Raw genomic sequence first — 18,527 nt, 5'->3', positions numbered from 1 at the left:
CCTGCTTTTCTCATTTGGTGAGGAGGAGGAATAACTGAGTAAATGTTATTTAATGCCGACAGAGCTCACATTCATGGTCCTAGAATGCTAGAACTTGGAAGAAACCACTGTAAGCCTTCTTTGTAGTAACTGGTGAGGAAACTGAGGCCCAAAGAGCCAAGTCATCCTTGGGGTAGTGGACTGGGAGAACCATGCCGTTGGTGGAACCATTTTTCTTTTTTTTTTTTTTTTAAGATTTTATTTATTTATTTGACAGAGAGATATCACACGCAGATGGAGAGGCAGGCAGAGAGAGAGAGAGAGAGAGAGAGAGAAGCAGGCTCCCTGCTGAGCAGAGAACCCGATACGGGACTCTATCCCAGGACCCTGAGATCATGACCTGAGCCGAAGGCAGCGGCTTAACCCACTGAGCCACCCAGGCGCCCAGTGGAACCATTTTCAAAGCTACCAATGAGCCTTTCCATGTGAGTACGTGAACTCTTAGCATCCCTTCTGCTTGTATTTTATTGTTTGAATGTGCCATTGACAGTTAGCTATCAATCAAATATATGCCATGTCTACCATTTTTTTCCCAACTTATAAATGGGAAAAATGAATTTTTTACTTTCTGAATACCTAAAAATCCATAGCCTGTGAAAACTTATACTTTTCTCTGAAGTATATTAAAAGATGTGTAGTACAGTGCTTGCTTCGGCAGCACATAGACTAAAATTGGAATGATACAGAAAAGATTAGCATGGTCCCTGTGCAAGGATGACACACAAATTTGTGAAGCATTCTGCATTTAAAAAACAAATCAATAAAAAATAAAAGAAGCATAATACAGAATACTTTTAGAAATCAATTTGAGAGAGCAAATCCAGAGAAATCACAATTTTGTTTTGATACATATTATTTAAAGCTGTGGGTTTTATAAAGGTATTCATTTTTACCTTGCAAGTCCTATAAATATGAAAAACATGAATTCTTGGGGTGCCTGGGTGGCTCAGTCGGTTAAGTGTCCAACTCTTGGCTTTGGCTCAGGTCATGATCTCGGGGTCATGAGATCGAGCCCCATGTCAGGCTTCAAGCTCGGCGAGGAGTCTGCTTGACGTTCCCTTTCCCCTCTCCCTCTGCCTTTCCCCCAACTTGTGGGTATGTGCTCTCGCTCTAAAAAAAAAAAAAAAAAAAGTAAATCTTAAAATAAAACAAGAATTCTTGGTTAAAATGGGCAACAAACACACGTCCTCATTACACTTGATTTCTAAACATGGTCATAAAATGCACAAAATGAAAAAGGCCTAAGATTTGAATCTATTATGTTCTCAGCACTCTAAGACTTTCTCATTTAATTGTCACCAAGCCTGTGATTTGCCCATGATATTTCAAAAAATCATGCCCATTTTGAAACGAGACAATGGAGGCTCAGAGATGTGTAGTGATTAATTTACTGAACATTATAAACCTAAAAAATCTCAGCAAAGCTGAGATTATAACCCAACTCTTCAGGATTCCTGAAGCTCAAGGTTTTTCCATTATTCTAGTTTGCTTTGAGCAAAATGCATTTGAGGTTTATCTTTCCCATGCATGTTATTTCTTGTCCCACTTTTCGTTGTACCGATCATGTCAGTTACGGCCCAGGCAGGGGAAGAGGGACTGTGTATTTTGGAAATCATGACTTTAGTTGAGGGATTAGAGTTTGCAAGACTGTGGGGAGTTGCATCAGGAAGGCTGGGGTGGGGGGGTGTGGTGGGGGGTGGTCAGAGAAAATCCCTAAGCACTTTCTTGGAAGCACAGTGACACACGGTAAGTCAGAGCTTGTGGGAGAATCTAAAGCACTTTGTGCATTTGGCTGCTGGTGTGGGATCGCAGAGAAGAACCTCATGGAAGGGTCTGCCAGCCCCACGTCCACAGCCAGGTATATGGTATTCATCTTACCTACAACTTGGGGTGTGTATTATGGGTGAAGGCACGAACTCAAGGGCTGACAGACAGGAACCCTCATGATCTCTGGTGGGTTGACCGTGTCCCCCTCATCCCAAGCCTTACCCCCTTTCTCTTCAGCACTTCAGATGGTATTTGTGCGGTAGCTTGTGTGGGATGAAGGACGGGACAGTGCTGAGCACAGTGCCTGGCACAAAAATAGATGGTCCGTGATTACTCTGCTTCTGGGTTGTAAACAATGGAATATCCCTCAGCTCGATGAAGCAGAGGATGAATTGATTGGAGGCATCAGGTAGCTCCGAGAATTTCTGGGAGGGCTGGATCTGCTGGAGGGCAGGTGGACAGAAGTGACTTCAAGCTACCCATGAGCTTGTATCAGAGGCAGCCCTGTGGCCGCCTTGTCTAGGCACAGAGAGCAAAACAGCAAAGGTGACGTTGGGCCCTGGATTTCAGAGTTGCCTCCCCCGTTGTTCCCAGAAACAGAGGCCTCTGTTACGGGCTGCTGTGGGAAATGGGTTTATGCACCTGTATTCTCACCCTGCTCTCTTCTAAATCAAATCTTGCCTGGGCGTGTCTGACGAGCAGAGTCTGGATCAGGCACCCTGACCTTCCCGCAAGGAGGCTGGGAGAACAAAGGAGAGAAAGGGGTAATTTGTCTAAGACTAACACTCTCTGCAGGTACCATGAGCTCCCTCCCTGGGAACCTGCTGGAAACTGGCTGCAGCCCAGTGGCTTAAGGCGGTCAGTTCTGGCCAAACATGAGGCTCAGACCCTAGCACTTGGATCAGACCCGAGTAAGGGCTGGTCCTTCTGCAGACTTGAACGCTGCTTGGTTGCTGGGGTTCAAGCAATAGTTTACCATATCCTACAATTACAACTGCCAGCTTTGGTCCCCAGCTTCCAAATTATACCCGAGGAAGGCCTGATGATCCCCAAAGCCACAAAAGGTGAAGGGAGGGCTGGGGCCAGTTTTCTACCATGCCATATTACTACAGTGCCCTGACCCCTAATTACCCAAGGAGAGGAGCCCAGTTCTTCTCTAATCGTGTAGCTCGTAAGCCCCATGGCCCAAGATTAAGGTCACTCTCTGGGATTCTGTTGTCTGGCCTTGTGAGATCTCTGCATAAATGGCTTAGAACCGCTAAAAAACAAACTGAGGCGTATTAAACACATTTAAGAGTTTATTTGAGCAGAAATCGATTTGAATTGGGCTGTGCCAAACGGGAAGTGGTTAGGAGCACTCCGCCCACAGGAGCCTGGGGAAGACTTAATAGAGAAAAGTGTAGAAGTTACGTGATTGGCTCTAGTGGAAAGCCTGCTTGGCTGTTTGTGATTGGCTGTCTTTCATATTTTGATTTCATGACCTTGAGGCATTTGTAAAGATAAAGGTTGAGATTTTGGTTTGCTTATATGGGCCCAGGCTGTTAGAAGCACTCCCCTCACTTGGCCTTCTTGTTTAAGGAGTTTAACAGGGGGTGGTGGGGAACAGTGTACCTGCTACTGCTTCTGTTTTTGTGAGATCTATTCGCTTATTCATTCAGTGAGTCCTTGTGTGTGTGTTGCGCCAGTGCCAATGTCCGGTTTGCACATTTGGGAGGGCGGGACTCTTCATGTGGAAAATCACCCAAATGTGGGAAAGGTGTTCAAAGATGTTGCGGGCCGCAAAGATTGACAGGTATCTATTACCCTAATAAATGCCAATTCCTATTCATTCCCCTTCTCTCTTCCTTACTGGCATATTCCTGTGGACTCCATTACCTGAAGAGAGTAGATTTTGACACCAGGCATGCCTGGGCAGGCTTGGGTCCCAGTTCTGCCACCGCTAAAACCAGCGTGGCCTTGGGCGGTTAGCCTGATCTCTGGAGTCTGGGTTCTCCGCATCAGGAAGGCTTCTCTCGAAGGGTGGTTGTTAAGATTCAGTGAGAGTATGCAAAATCTGACCAGTGTATCAGCACACAATAAACATAGGAGGAATGTCAGGGATTCTTAAAAGAAGACTTCAAGGAAAGTTCTTTCTGCTCTTGACTCTTTAGGGCTCGACCTGATGCTAGTTTATTCTGTTCTTCTGCTTAACTCTCACCCAAAAACTAAGGTCCAGGGGCAATTCTGGGAAATCCACTCTTCACCAAAGGGAGGGCAGGGAGGAAAGAGAGAGGACCGGAAAAATGTGGAAGTTCACGCTTGTTTATTGTAGGTAGACAATAAGCTTACTCGGTTTGAAAGTCCAAAAGTGCAAGTTAGTGTGGCAGCGGGCCAAAGTGGGCCTGAGGGTCCCAGTCCACCATTGAACGCCAGCATTGCTTTTTACTACCCGTGGGGCTGGGGCACAGGAACTTGAGACCCACTCATTTATTCCTTCAACCAGTTACTTAGTCAGCACATGCTTATAGATCATCTGTGTGCCAGACTGGACTGGTGTGAACACTGCAGCAACTTCTGTAAGGGAGCCCGACATGGGTGCAAATACTCTTGATTCACCGTGAATGATGTGACAATAGGGGTGCTTATGAGCTAGAGCAATGGCACATAACAGTGGTATGTTCCTTCCAGGTGCAGGGAAGAGTCGTCAACATTACAGCTGGGTTTTAAAAACTGAGTAGGAATTTTCAAGGCAGGCGGTGGGGAAGGGACATTCCAATTCCCTTTACAACAGATTAATCCTGACCTTACAGAAATCAGAGGGCCTCGAGGTAATCAATAGTCAGATATTTTTTTAATGGCTAAAGCCTTTAACAATGGAAAGTTCCTTACCATCACCAGGAGTGGCAGCGGCAATGACCAGAGCAGCACCAGAGCTGTGAGGTGTCAGTTCACAAGATCTGGTCTGGGAAGAACGGGTGCTCTCTCCGTAGAATGAAGGTTCACTCTGGAAGAGGATATTGATGGGGTCATGTGCCCTGGTCCCTGGACCTGTCACATGCCTGTTGTAAATACCATGATCCCAATCAACTTTTGAGCTGGGTCTCTAGAAAGGGCTAGAATTCTAAAATAGGACAAGAGTATAAGGGAAGGTAACTGCTCCATTACAATTAAGTCAAAAGGGAAGGAGGAACGGAAAAGGGCTATGTGAATTAGCATTTATGAGATGTGGGAGTATAGTTATAGATGTAATGTGTCCTATAGAGTAAACCAATACAGTTTTATTTCCTCCCTAAGTCGTGTTCCCATATAGCCTTTTGCCTCCATGGCTAAACCTTAAGACTCATTACTTTAAGAGAAGGGAGAACAAATCCTTCCGAGGAAAAAGAGCCACTGAGTCTCAAAGTCTATACCAAGCCTTGAAAATAAAACTTTTTCTCAATAAAAAAGTTTCTGCCATGAAGATAGAGAACAGAATAGTGGTCGTTCAAGAGGAGGGTATTGCGAGGGTAGCCAAAATGGGTGAAGGGGTCAAGAGGTACCAACTTCCAATTATAAAATAAATAAGTCATGGGAGTGTAATATACAGCATGGTGACTATAGTCAATAGTATCACATAGTAGGGGCACCTGGGTGGCTCAATGGGTTAAGCCTCTGTCTTCAGCTCAGGTCATGATCTCGGGGTCCTGGGATTGAGCCCCGAGTCAGGCTCTCTGCTCAGTGGGGAGCCTGCTTTCCCCTCCCCTTCTGCCTGCCTCTCTGCCTACTTGTGATCTCTCTCTCTCTCTCTCTGTCAAATAAATAAATAAAATCTAAAAAAAAAAATAGTATCATATTGTGTATACTTGAAACTTGCCAAAGAATGAAAGCTAAAAGATTTCAGAAGAAAAAAGTTTCTTTTCTGTAACTTTCTATGGTGATGGTTGGTAACTAGATTTACCGTGGTGATCATTTCTCAGTGTATACAAATACTGAGTCACATTATAGAGCTGTAACTAATATAAGTTATAGGTCAATTATACATCAGTTTAAAAAATGGAATGGAATGCATAGAATTTCAGATACCTAATAATCTATGTTTGTAGAGAAGTATAATTTAGTTTACTTATGATATGCTTATCTGCACAGAAAAAAATTAGAGGTATTTACTGAACAAATTGAAATATTTGTTCTTTGAAAATAAATAGTAAATACGAATAGGGGAGTTTCTAAATTTCTTCAACTCCCATTCGACAGATCAAGGGTCAGGCCTCCTGAGACTTGACTCTGCTTAGGGAGTTTCTTTGTTCGTTTGGGCTGTTATCAGAGAACACTATATAGACTGAGTGGTTTCAGCAAAAAAACATTCATTTCTCATAGTACTCAAGGTGGGAAGTCTGAGATCAGGATGCCTTCATGGTTGGCTTCTAGGTGAGGGCCCTCCTTCTGGTTCACAGCCCTTTCCTTCTTGCTCTATCCTCACATGTGGGAGAGAGAGAGGGCTCTGGTGCCTTCACCTCTGTATAAGGCACTAGTGGCATTAGACCTCATTGGAACCTAATTACCTACCAAAGGTCCCAGCGAGGACCATCCCTTTGGAGATTAGGGGTTCAACACATGACTCTAGGGCTTCACCATCACACGGAGGCATTATTCAGGGTGAGAGGGAGAGGAAACAATGTCTGGCCCTCTTGCTCAGGTGGGCTGCAGGGGGAGGGAGGCAGAGAGAGAGAGCCAGGTGGAGGCGTATTATGATTCTCTTTTCCCTTTTTGAAACTGCACTCTGATATGAGACCTCAGAAATATCCAGCTAGATAGGTGGCCAGTGATGTGGGTCAGAATATGCTGCCCCAAACGATGGTGCCTTGGCATGTCGAACATTTTAAGCGGAAGCAATTTGAGAAATGGCAGAAGCAGGAGGGACTCTCAGACCTCCTGCCTCTCTGCCCAAGCAGGACATTAAACCCTCATGTGAGAGGTGCCCTCCCTATGCCAGAAGGAAAGGAATAAGCTTGTCTCTGCTGATGAGGGGTGATGAAAAGAATCTGGGTGAACAGACCTTGCTAAGCGCCACCCCTGCTAAGACCTTGCTAAGCGCCACCCCTGCCCCCCAGCTTACTACACTTACCTCATACCCTTTAGTCCTATTACACCTTCCCAGGGCTTTTCTTCTCTTCAGCAAACCTCCCATAAACATGTGCAGGTTTCACGGTTCCTTTGGGTCTTTGTTTCCTTATGAAGGCTCCAGAGTTACATAAAATTTATATTAAATAAATTTCTTTGGCTAATCTGTCTTTTGTCAACCAAGTTACACAGCCCCAGAGGAAGAACCCAGCAGAGTAGAAGGAAAAGGAATTTTTCCTCCTCCACAGTGGCTTCCAACACGGTGCTCGAGGAAAGCGGTGAGCCTGAGGAACTCTCAGCTGTGACCTCTTTCAGTATGATGCAGAAGGTGGCACGGAGTCGTGGAAGGTGATAGAGGAGTGTGAAGTTGTACTCTGTGAGGTGCCCCGATACCTTATGTGAGGTTCAGGGAACCCAGACATTCCCGTGGGTCTTAGTGAGTAAGTGAGTGTGCTCTGAGAGAGCCCCAGAGCTGTCCAGAGTCAAAGAAGCCCCGAGGCCACGACTTTGTTTCTGAAGGAGGATGACTGAGACTATGGGCAACATGTCATATCAATGTCCACTGGGTCATACCTCAGAGGTCACTGGCCTGGAGGGGAAGCAGACCAGACATGTGATGTCAGACACCTGCAAGGATCTAGGACCTCAGTCCTTGAAGTGTATTCAAAGACCCAGCATACTGTCACCTGGGATCTAGTCAGATGGGCAGAGTCTTGGGTTGTCACCCCAGACCCTGTGAAGGAGAATCTATACCGTAACAAGGGACACAGATTATTCATGTCACATTTAAGTTCCAGAAGCCTTCTCTAGAAGACATCATGTGAGTCCAAGGGCTCTGCCTCTCCTTTACAACCCACCATGAGATGTATCTCACAGTCACCCTCTATAGCCATGTGCTGAAGAGCAAAAGAATAGGGAGAAAATGTGAAAGACTCAGCATTATCCAAAATAGACTTCGTTATCTGAAGACACTCTCTGAGTTCTTGAATTGGATCAGGTTTCCTGGATTGGACCAAAACTGGCCTCCTAAGATTAAATCAGCAGTAGATGAAATAACGAAACTACACTTTCTTTGCCTTTCTTTGATCAGCACCTTTTGAGGGTCATTTTTTTTTTTTTTTTTTTAAGTCATGACTCTTTCTCACCTAGACCAGACAAATAAGGCACACATTGTGTGGTTTCTCATTTGCTGTTTCATATTGCTCGCTTCCTTTTATAGTCTTTGGTGCATTTAAACTTCTTGACTCCCCTCTACATGAGTGAACCCATGGGTCTGTGACATGAAATATTTTTGTAAATTTGCATAGCAGGAGAGCCAGCTCAAGGCCAGTTTTGTTTTGTTTTTCTTGCCCTGGGATTCGGTCAAGCCTGGACGTATCTGGACAACTAGTAGAGAAGACTAGCAGGACTCTGTTTACTTGAGGAACAAAAAACCCTCGTAGTAGGGAATTCTTCGTAAGAGAAAAGAGTAGAAATAAAGGGCAAAAGGAGTACTGAGTTTCATAGTATATACAGCAAGTCTTGAATTAGGCTTTTTTGATTAAACAGTTTCTGAACTTTTAAAATATTTTATTCAATAAAGTGCCAGACCTCCTATAGTGTTTTGCATTAAGACTTGTTTGAAAAGCTAGGTCCGTGTATATCCTATTTATCCCCCTCCAAGCACACACACTCCTGTTTTGCAACACATTCGGTGACAACTTTACTCATTATTTTATATCATTCTATGTCTTTTATTTGTAGCCATATGCATGAATTATTTGATGTTAAAAGAAATGGCCACACATGCATACACACAAAGTGCCAGGCCTGTGAGTCTCAATTATACTTAGAGGGGCACAACCCGGGATCTGACAGGCAGGGAATGAAAAGCCCAGCCCTTCTGGCTCAGCTGGTTCAAGGAGAGTAACGCAGGATCAGAGGTGAAGGGTATCACTCAGTCTGCCTCCTATCACTGCAAAGATGTGAGAGCCCACCAGGCATACCTTTCTTCAACTTCCCAGTATTTTTTCTACAACACTTCCATTTATTAACCATCCTCAGCAACACTTCTCTTATCTCAAGGTGTGTGACGTTGCACCTTTTGTGAACTTACCTGCCCGGTTGACCCCGTCCCTTCCCCCCCTCTTTAGGGGCTTGGTTCTTGCTGGGGAGGAATAACCTTTCCTTTACCCCTCTTAGGTCTGGCGTCTGGAGATATGCAAAATAAACTAATGAAAGACAAATTAAGGAGTAAGGCACAGTATTTTGTTAATATTTATTTGCACAAGAGTTCATGGGAAAGAAGTGAAATTCAAGAAAGCTGTGGGACTCTGTTGGAAGGTCTCTGACCTCACACATCTTCCATCTGAATCTTGTTTCACAGTAAATTCCTGGTTACTTACACTGTCTGAGTGGGTTTGTTTCTTGCAATCCAGTGATCCATGGGCAGTATATAACTCAATTCTTAATATGTCCCAAATTAAACTTGTGATTGTCACTATGCCAGCTCCTCAACAAAGCCCAATCTTGATCAGCAGTATGGGCATACACCCTTATTTTTAAAAGCAAAACCTTATATTTGCATTTTTTCCTCTTTGGCTTAATGCACATCTAATTGATGGCCAGATACTTTGGAATCTACTTCAAAATGTCCTTTCCTTCAGATGTTCCTTTTTATCTTTCCTTTTATTCTTCCTTTTGGATCCCTGACACCTCTCACCTGCAATGTGTCAACCACCTTTTGTCATGTCCTCCTGTTGTCAGTCTGTCCCTACATTGGCTCAGCCTCCATGATGTCACAACACTCCTCCTAAGACCCATTTGTCATCTGGACACCCGCCCCTAAACATATCCATTGTCTCCTTCCAAGAACAAAGTAGAAACTCCTTAAACAAGAGACCCTACATGACCTGCTCCCAAATTCTTCTCCATTGTTCTCTCCCACAACTTCAACTCCAGGGATCTCCAGCCACATTAAACACCTACCATTTCTGACTTTGTGTTTTCCCAATACACATTTCTTTTTTGTCATAAATAATGATGAATTAAACTTATTTTTTAAAAAGTCATTTTGTACAACCCTATTTTTTTTAAGGGTAAATGCCTAGTGATGGAATTACTGTGCCAAAGTCTATTTTAAGATTTTTTTTATTTTAATGGTTAAATTCTTTTAATAAAGAGATTGTTAACAATTTGCAATCCCATTGATGTATGAAAATGCCATACCTCACAGGTTGTATACTAATTTAATAGAATGATAGTATTTTTGTTCATTTAGCCCTTTTTTTCTTTTTCTTTTCTTACGTGAGTATAGTTGGCACACAATGTTACATTAATTTCAGGTGTATGACTTAGTGATTTGGTAAGTTTCTACATCGTGCTACATTCAGTACAAATATGGCCACCATCTGAACCATTATGTCCCTATTACAGTATGATGCTTTTTATTCCCATGATGTACTCATTCCATAACTGGAGGCCTGTATCTCCCTACTTCACCTTTTCAAAATGAAATACGGACATTGAAATTGTTGTATGTTTTATTGGCATTCTCCAGATGTTTATATTCTATATCCATTGTTCTATGAAGATGTTAGCGTGTTTCCTAATGAATCGTCTGAATTCTGAATTCATCATGGACGGATGCAAATACCCTGCCTGTCTTACTTGTAGCAAATTTTCTTCTCGGTGTTTTGGGTCTGCATTTCGTTGTGATCATTCTATTCTTTGACTTCCAGAAGCTTCACACTTTCTTTTCAGTTCTACCTTCCAAGTTTCCCTCTTTGCATTTTCTTTAACAGCTTTTAGGTTTGGAATGTCTTTACTCACAAAAGGATCACAAAGATGCTTGTCTCTCTGCTAGCTGGTAGGGCCCACGTTCATTGGTGATTCTTCCTTGTTACGGTCTTTTTGGGGTATTTCTTGTGTATTTTTGTTTCCAAGTGAATTTTATCATCATACCGTCAAATATTTTAAAAATCCCATTGAGATGTGGATTGCATTTAGACCTATAAATTAATTTGACAGATTTACAATATTCACTTTTTCCCATCCAGGAACATCATATCTTTCTCTATTTTAATATCCCATAGCCACGTTTTGCAATTTTTTTCATATAGATCATGCACATAAACTTATCCCTATGATTTGTATCCCTACAATTGTTAAAATAGTGAATAGGACCATTTTGATGTTTTTCTATTTAAAGTAGACTCTCACTGATATGCAATAAATATTTCAATTTATATTTTTGTCTCAAATCTATACCTTGGTAACTTTTCAATAGATGTTTTGTAGTTTTAAGATTACATGATATTATTTATATATGGTTATTATGTTGTCTCTTCACTTTCAATAACTAGAATCTCTTTTCTTTTTCAAATATTAATATAGTGTTCAGAACTTTAAAAACACTAGTATATATTAGTGGGATGGAGGGGATTGTTACTTAATTTCTACTAATGGGAATGCCTCCAGTGCTTGCTTTGCTGTTAAGAAAATGGCTAGCTATTGATTTAAATTAAATATTCTTCCTCACATTAAGGAAGCATCCTTCTATTTCTGGTTAGCTAAAGGATCTTTTTTTTTTTTTTTAAAGGAATCAGAATGGAATTCAATTGCTCTCTTGTCATTATCCTTTGAAATAATCATACATTTATTCCAATAGTGAATGTCACACACACATATTGCTCTCCTAATATTAAGTCATATTCACATTTGTGGGAAATACTTTATTTGGTTGTGGTCTATCATTCCTTTAATTAACTGCTGAATTATATTCACTAGTGTTTAGGATTTTTCATATCTATCTTAATAAGTGAAATTAACCTGGAGACTTTATTGTTGTTGGTGTTATTTGTGTCATTTTGATAGCATGTTTATCTGGCTTTGTAAAACAAAGGGAAGCATTCTGTCATTTTCTATGATGTCATTTCTCTGGCATAGTTTGTGGGTTTTAGATTCATTCAAGGCAGTTTCCTCTCTCTTGCTTATCCATGTCACACGATTCCCTCTCCATTCCCACACCTCTGTTTTCACTTGCTTCTCACTCTTGTCGCCATTTTGAACTATGGGAAGTTCAAGAGGGAGATGCAGGTTGATTCTACCTGCATGCTACTGAGACAGCAATGGTGTGTCCCCCCTAGAGTCCAGCTGGGGATGCCTTAAAGGAGTCTCAGCAGGAGGCATCCAAAAGTCATTCACCAAGAGCACCATCCAAATCAGGAAACAATGAGACTGTGCCACAGGTGGTCTCAGAGAAGCCCAAAGACTGGGAGCAGCCACTGTGCCAGCCAGAGGAGGCATGGTCTGCTTCCGAGGAAATGGCTCGTTGCAGATATCCAAAGGGGGAACTCCAAGGGAAACACCAGCGTTGTGGGATGAAAGGGCCAAGCACTATGCAAGCACACACAAGAGGTCTTGCTGTCACCAACAGAATGTCCCAAGCAAGTAAGATCAGTGAAGTCCCAACATTCCTTCTCCCTTCCTCAAGACCTGAATCTTAAGCAGAATGCAAAGTCACCTACACCTCTCTTTGCCTGAAATAGACCAGTGTTGGAGGAATGGGACAATTTAAATTAAATGAAGGTTGGGCTTTTGATATTATACTGAGTGGGGTTTTAATTATTTAACAGTTGCTGGGAGAACTTTTATCACCAGAAAGTTCCTAGAAAGCTATGGAACATATCCAAACTTGTGTCAAGGGAAATGATTTCACAGAGCAGAGTGTGAGAGGGTAGTTATGTGAAAGATTAGTGCTGGCTTCTGCTTGTTCCCACTGAGTTCAGCTCAGTTGGCACACAGGCCTAAAGAGGGCGTTGAGAGTGATTCCTGGCTTTTTCTTATATGATTACTTCTAGAATGTTCTACTATATTGTGCTTTGGACGTTGATGGCAACTGCTTAATCTACATCTTGGACATTGTAATTTGCTTCTTATTGATAGAGTCTCTACTTGAAAATACAATGGAAGGATAGAGAAGAGCTTGAAGGGAACAATGAAATAGGCTCATATGAGATTTTAGCAGAAGAAATCTAGATGCCAGTGCATTTGGGACAAAGTAAAAATACAGTCAAATATCACAACTCACAGTTTTGTGGGAAAATAACCCCCACCCTGAGTCCAAAGCATTTCTAAATACATTTGAAGAACCATAATGGAATATGGTATTTTTAAACTTAGATCTGGTTATTTTTAATGTTCTATTTATTTGCGTTCTTATCATTTAGGTCAGAGACTAAAAATAATAGGAGGTCCTTGGTATAGTCATGTAGCATTTGATGTATTTCCTTTCTTTGAAGTTATATTAAGGCCAAGTTTATGTTAAGAAACAACTTACCAAATTCATTAGGTAGAACAGCTTGGAACTAAATTATCTCTTCTTATTACCAAGAATGTTTAAGATCATTTGGTAGGATTTTGACATTTCCAGATTTATCCTTTCTTTTTGGTTTTTTTTGGGGGGGCTTTGGATAAATTCATCATGATAGGAAAAAAATAGAGTTAGTTTAGGACAATTCTCACATCTGCCAATGATGAATTTAGCACTCATGATTTTTCAAAGCCCACGTTCCCTAGATATAGACTCTGGGGTACAAACAGTTTATTTAGGGGAAGATGCCAGGAAGTGATGAAGCGAGATGGGGAAGGAAAGGAAGCCAGAAATTACCACTGTGGGCTGTCTTGCTGAGAGCCTCTGAGAAACTGAAGAAAGTGTGCTTCAAGCTGGAGCTCATCCGCTGTCTCTTCTTGGTGGTTGGTAGAGAGTTGCTGGCTACCAGTGGGCGTTAAGTATGCAGCAGCTGCCACAGGCCTACATGTGACAGGTCTCTATGACCACAGTCCTCAGGCAGTAAGGGACTGCTGGCCACCTCCCACAGGCCTATAGGTGATAGGTCTCTACCCAAAGCTCTCAGGCAGTAAGGAACTGTCACCTCTAGAAGACCTGTGAGTTCTGAGGAGATCTGGACAGGACAGCTACAGAGTCTGCAACACTGTGGAGCTGGATCTGAGAGGCAGAAGATGGTAGTGGTAAGATTGCAGAGTCTGGAACCAAATTGGGTTCAATCAGCTATGCCTCTCCTCACCTATGACCTTGAGGAAATTATTTAACCTTTTTGTACCTCTGTTTCCTCATCTGCAAAAAAAAGACATAGTAATACTACCTAACCTATTGTTCTTGTGAGGATTAAGTGGGTCAGTATAGGTAACAAGCTAAAAATAGCATTGATACATTGTAGGTTGACTATCTAGCTCTATTTGTCATTTGGGGGTTCCAAAGTAAATTGCCAACCTGTTCCCAACAGTGCACCCAAGCTAAACTAATACCATTCTCTGTGTTTTATTCACTGTCGCTTAATGATATGAGGCACATTCTGATAGTTTTATATATTTGTGAAGAACTCAGAACTTTTAAAAATAGAATTATCCCATGACCCAGCAGTTGCACTACTAGGCATTTATCCAAAGGATACAAAAATAGTGATCTGAAGGGACACCTGCACCCCAATGTTTATAGCACCAACGTCCACAATAGCCAAACTATGGAAAGAGCCGAGTTGTCCATTGACAGATGAATGGATATATATATATATATATATATATATATATATATATATATATTTTATATATATACACACACACACAATAGAATGTTACTCAGCCATCAAATAGAATGGAATCTTGCCATTTGCAATGATATGGATGGAACTAGAGGACATTATGCTAAGCAAAATAAGTCAGCGAGAGAAAGACAAATAAAGACCACATTTCACTCTTTGTGGAATTTAAGAAACAAAACAGATGAACATAGGGGAAGGGAAGGAGAAATAAAATAAGATAAAAACAAGGAGGTAAACTATAACAGAATCTTAACTACAGGGAACAAATGGAGGGTTGCTGAGGGGAGGTGCGGGGATGGAGTGGCTGGGGGATGGGCATTACGGAGACCATGTGATGGAATGAGCACCGAGTGTTCCATGCAACTGATGAATCACTAAATTCCACCCCTGAAACTAATAATGTTATGTTAACTCAACTGAACTTAAATAAAAGAAGAAAGAGAACTCAGAACTTAGCATGCTACTGATGATATTGAGTAACCTCATCTCAATTGGGGTTTAAATTTTATTTTCCGTTCAGGGTGCCTGGGTGGTTCAGTCAGTTAAGCATCTGCCTTTGGCTTAGGTTTGATCTCAGAGTCCTGGGACTGAGCCCCACATTGGGTTCCCTGCTCAGCAGTGAGTCTCTTCTCCCTCAAATAAATAAATCATGTTAAAAGCTTATTTTCCACTCATATACATATACAAATATTCATCATTCAGGGGAACATTTAAACCCTTCACCTAAGCATATTTTGATAAAGTTCAGTTGATTTGCCTTTCCTCCTAGAGATCACTCAATATAAGTATTGGGTAAGACCACATCTCTGGAGAGGACCCTGTAGTCTGAAGCCACTTCCTGCCCCCACCTTGTCCCTTATCTTCCATCCGTGGTACTTTTCAGACAAGAGGCCCCACGTCCTGCTGGTAATTTACATTATGGAAAGCACATCTGTTATTTATGGAATTTGAATTTAATATGATAGGAGCAAAGCACTTTTCAGAATAGCCAAGAGGGAAGAAAGCGGTTTTGAAGCCTCTATGGACAGAAAACTCAAATTAAAAGCAGAGATATTAGAAATGACCCTCTTGTCCCAAGAATGCCAGGAGTAGGGTTTTATGCTCTTTAAATACATCTGCTTCCATTCACACACATTTGCATATATGTCCACCCCAAGCAGCTAGAGGAAAGTGAGAGATTCTCTTAGCAGCTGGAGAAAAGAACCGAGTGATCCAGGCCCTTTCTATTATTTCATGGGCAACCATCTAGACTCAAAGACTAGGCTAGGAATTCTGAAGTGGAAAATTTGGTGTTTCACTCAGGAATTTTAAAAGCCATCTCCCTATGGGGCGCCTGGGTGGCTCAGTGGGTTAAGGCTTCTGCCTTCGGCTCAGGTCATGATCTCAGGGTCCTGGGATCAAGCCCTGCATCGGGCTCTCTGCTCCGCAGGCAAGGAGCCTGCTTCTCCATTTCTCTCTCCCTGCCTCTCCGCCTACTAATCTTTCTCTATCAAATGAATAAATAAAATCTTAAAAAAAATAAAAATAAAAAGCCATCTCCCTAAATACCAAATAGCTTTAGGGAGTTGTATCTTTTTCCTGCTATTGTGTCCCTAAGTATCTGAGTCTCCATTATTTTTAAGGGAACCAAGAGATCTCTTAACAAATTGCACTGGCTTCCTCTGATGTGAAAGGAAGGAAGGAAGGAAGGAAGAGGAAAGAAAGAAAAGAAAGAAAGAAAGAAAGAAAGAAAGAAAGAAAGAAAGAAAGAAAGAAAGAAAGAGTGAGCAGCCATTTACTGCTCTTCCCTGATTTGGAGAAGTTCAATAAAATCTTTTTATGCACCCTATTTATTTTCTTAGACATTTAGACTTTTCATGCAGGCCTGGGATGCTCAATAATTCAAGTTTAGTTCAAAATGGCCAGGTTTTACTTTTCATGGATTACCCTTGGGGACTGAACGTTTAAAAGGATGACAGCCATGAAGAATCCCAGGCCTGCCTCCAGCTATGCACACTGGACACAATCTCTACCAAAAAAGTAAGCCCTGTCTGCTCCATAGGAGGCATCCGACAGTTCCTGTAAATCATCACTTTGCACAGCTAACTTTAGAGCAATGGGGCCATCTAGATTCCAAATAGGGAAGTACTGAATGGAAAAATCCCCCCTGGGATTCGTTTCTAGAGGATCCTTGAGATCTAGGTATTGAGAGGATGAAAGGGAAGCATGCATGTGTCAGAGACAGCTCAGCGGTGTGATGTCCTAGGCAAAGCACATTGAACATGAAACGTTAAGTATGTATAAGAATTTAAATTAAATATCGTAAACCTTAAATATGGCGTGTTCATGCGTGTGCTTGTATATAAAGGAATATTTTCCCGTTTTATATTAGACCACTTTATTCTTTTAGAATTTCTTACAATGCATCAGATGGTAGATGACACACGTAACATGGTGTGGTGGTCCTTTGGTTTTCTAAGTGCCTCATTGAATCAGTGATACTTCTTGCTTAGGAAACCTCTCAGATTGCAGGATATGCAGTACTCTAGCCGTGATGAGACACACGGCATCCCTTTCAGAACAAATCCAACCTGACTATCCGCCCCATCCACCCAGCCACACACATGAAGAGGCGAGTCCTTTCTCATTCTCCCCACTCTTGAAAGTCACACAGCATCAACCCTGCTGTCCTCTAAGTTGAAGCAATCATAGCTCCCCCACACCCCCCATCACATTCACAGAAGAATGACAAGGTGACATTGTAAAGGCACACATGGGAGGGGGAATACTGTGGGCACTTTTGGAGACTGTGACCTGCCAAATGTCCCCTCCACCCCCAAACAAATTAATAGTGGGTTGGGGTCATTTCTTAAGGTAAAGGAAGTGGGAACATAAGCAAAGGAAGGGTCACGAACAAAAAGAAGTGACGTTTTGCCCATCTGGGTGTGCCACGTCATTCCTGTTTCTTTAAGAGAAAGGGAGACATGCCAGGTAGGCTCAGGTGATGGGGGTTTTTGCCAAGGAGTGAGGAAAGGAGAAATCGCAGAAGGTAGCTAGTATGTCCTTCTTAGCCAACTGAACCAAGCCAGGAAGGGTCGTTTAGGACCATTGGATTATGATGTCATCACTTGATTCCTTCTCCAGAACTCTGCCATTGAGCTGTTTTCTGGAGGGACTCCACCACCCACTTCTCTCACCCTTACTGGTTGTCCTGCTGTCCACGCCTCCATCTCTATGGCTTTCACCTGCATATTGTCTTGGCCGTCTCCATCACTGCTCGAGTGAGCTGTGTCCATCAGTGGTGGGAAGCCCAGGGCTTCCAGATTGCTTTCCCAGCACAAGCTGCTGGCTCAGCCTCCCCGTGGGTGGGTAACGTTGATATGATCAGTGATCCTGGGGCGCTTGGCAGGAGGTTGAAAGAGGGAGTGACTCCCTATCTATCTCAAGAGTCACACCACAGCGGTTTCCATGAGCTCCTAACTATGGGGCTGAAATTTTAGAAGGTGGATTTGCAGAAGTCCACAGTAAATGTGACTATGAACCAATCATCTATCTATCGCAAGCATCCTTGCTTCAGAAAGGAGTTCTTTTCCCAACTGACTCCGAGGCAAGTGCTAACAGGGATCTCATGTCATTTGGCTCAAGAGAAATACCTCTCAGTGCCTGCAAAAGTTAATTTTCTAAGACTGAGACCAGGATAAATAAACGGGGAGAAAAGCAGGTGGAAGTTCTGAGAGTAAAACACACCAAAAAAGTGAAATAGCTTTTTAACCAAAGCAACTGCTAAACTCTTTAGCATCTTCCTCCTCTCCGGTCTCAGTGAGAGTCTATTGTCTCCTCCGTAATTGCTGTCCTTAAACTCATTTGGCTCTTAAAGCAAAGAATCAGGCCTTTGAATGCAGTACAGACGGAACCAAACCACGCGTCTGAATGTACCACACTCAGTGTTCTTGGAGGTCAGGCTTCAAGTGGAGTCAATTACCACAGGCTCTTTGGCCCCAGAGCAAGCCAATGCATCAAACCGGAAATTTCCGTGGCATCCTTAAACTTTCCATCTCTGGT

General features: G+C 42.4%; 1 non-coding gene across 1 annotated transcript; it reads left to right on the top strand.

The window, feature by feature from the left end:
* Window positions 1–681: 681 nt before the first annotated feature.
* On the top strand, window positions 682–788 carry LOC116571204. Its single transcript, XR_004277773.1, has one exon. It is a non-coding gene; the product is annotated as a U6 spliceosomal RNA (small nuclear RNA).
* Window positions 789–18,527: the final 17,739 nt, after the last annotated feature.

Source organism: Mustela erminea, chromosome 12 (genome assembly GCF_009829155.1).
Source record: "Mustela erminea isolate mMusErm1 chromosome 12, mMusErm1.Pri, whole genome shotgun sequence".
Taxonomy (NCBI): Eukaryota; Metazoa; Chordata; class Mammalia; order Carnivora; family Mustelidae; genus Mustela; species Mustela erminea.
The sequence above is the reverse complement of the archived record's forward strand: the minus strand, read 5'-3'. Positions and strand labels throughout refer to the sequence as shown.